Raw genomic sequence first — 1,028 nt, 5'->3', positions numbered from 1 at the left:
CCCAAAATGTGACTTTTTATTCATTTAATACTCACTCCCCACCCAAAGAAACTCACACGCACACACACACACACACACACACACATATAGTGCTTAGCAAGCCATCTGGCAAACAGTGGGTATTCCACCCCTTTTCACTGAATTGATTGATTAAATTGTAAAAACCTACCAGCATGTTTTGTTTCGTAGTTTAGCTATGGGTCACAGGATTAGCTTGATTACAATTTTGCGTTGGTAACAATTTTTAAACACTGGAAATTAACTCATGTTTTCAAACCGGCACAGCTTTCAAAGTTCCAGAAAGTTCCCTTTATTTTTATCTGACATATTGACATCCTTTCCCTAGTAGACTGCATTCTGTTATGCATATGGGTTTCAGAACAAAAAGGGGACAATAGATTTTGTTACATTTACTTTTACGTTAAATTATAAGTGATAGCTTGTAGAAAAAAATGAAACAAGTAACATTGAAAAAGCATTTGGCATTTTTCAAGAAAAAATAATGTGAGCTCTGAATAGTGTTCCTTACGTCTTCAAGAAGGGAATTAAAGTCCAAACATCATTATTTTTACAAGACCAAAATGTTAATTCAGTAAGTTTCTGTAAAAGGAAAAAAAAATCATATTAACTCAGTTTTTATGGTATTGCTTTTGTCAGGTAATACTGAAGTGTTACATATAGCATATTACTTGAATGAAGATGAATTACATTATAGCAAAATTCACACAGAATATTAATTAGTAATGTGAACAGCAGAATTCTAGGCACCTTCTCTTGGAGACATCTCACATGGGGTTGTTCCAGCAGCATTTAGTGCCTTTTTCAATGCCACACCGCTCAGTTCTATCCCTCTCCTGAAATCACTCTCTTCTTTCCACTAGGCTCCATTTCTGGGTAAAAACCAACCAAACTCACTGCTGTCAAGTCGATTCCGACTCCTAGCGACCCTACCGGACAGAGTAGAACTGCCCCATAGAGTTTCCAAGGAGCACCTGGTGGATTCGAACTACCGACCTTTTGGTTAGCAG

The sequence above is a fragment of the Trichechus manatus genome, unplaced genomic scaffold (genome assembly GCF_000243295.1).
Source record: "Trichechus manatus latirostris isolate Lorelei unplaced genomic scaffold, TriManLat1.0 scaffold00311, whole genome shotgun sequence".
Lineage (NCBI taxonomy): Eukaryota > Metazoa > Chordata > Mammalia > Sirenia > Trichechidae > Trichechus > Trichechus manatus.
This window is presented reverse-complemented; position numbering follows the sequence as displayed.